Here is a 771-nt window from a genome sequence, read left to right as displayed (position 1 = left end):
ACGAAACCTCCATTGGTCATAGACGTAAATTCTGGAGACCCCAAATATAATTAACGTAAACTTCAGAAAACGTAAGTACGATGGAACACCACCAGGCATATTCTATATTAATAATACTGTTATAATCTCGCATATCCTATGGTTTCATGTGGTCTCAAATGTAATTGCAAATAGGGTGGCCGAAAGAGAAAATTACAAAAACAACAGTACTATCCTCGTATGCCAGTTGGTCATTGTCTTCAATACCTTTGTTGTTAAGGTGCATTAAGACAATGTACTTGTAGCACTTTGTTACGCACCTGTTAATATCTCTCAAGAAAATTGAATTGCCTAGCTATGGGTGAGGACTAACTCTGATTGTGTGTGACGAGAGACGAGTGTTGATAAGAAATTGGTCATAATTTGAAGTGCGGGAACAAAAGTATAATGGCCACTAAAAGTATAAATAAATGCGCAGAAAAGTAATTATAAGCAACACTTCTAAACTAGTCCTCAGTGTTTCAAATGTGCAAACAGAATTATCCATAAATGTTATCCATAGTTGCCGAAGGAATTATTCATAAATGTTATCCATCACAAGGAAAGATGCACTTCCAGGGATAGAAAAATATTGGTGAAATTTAAAAAAAAACGCAAATTGCTTGTAATTGTAAAATTAAAAAAAAAAAAAAATTGCCTCATGCAAGTACACATTTAAGAAACACGAATTGCTTTCACGAAAGTGCACAAAAACTCACAAAGTTAAGAAGTGATTTCAAAAGGTGAGTCTCT

The sequence above is a fragment of the Pinus tabuliformis genome, chromosome 5_1 (assembly GCF_031772625.1).
Source record: "Pinus tabuliformis cultivar Carrire ecotype Pingquan chromosome 5_1, CPIR1, whole genome shotgun sequence".
NCBI classification, from domain to species: domain Eukaryota; kingdom Viridiplantae; phylum Streptophyta; class Pinopsida; order Pinales; family Pinaceae; genus Pinus; species Pinus tabuliformis.
This window is presented reverse-complemented; position numbering follows the sequence as displayed.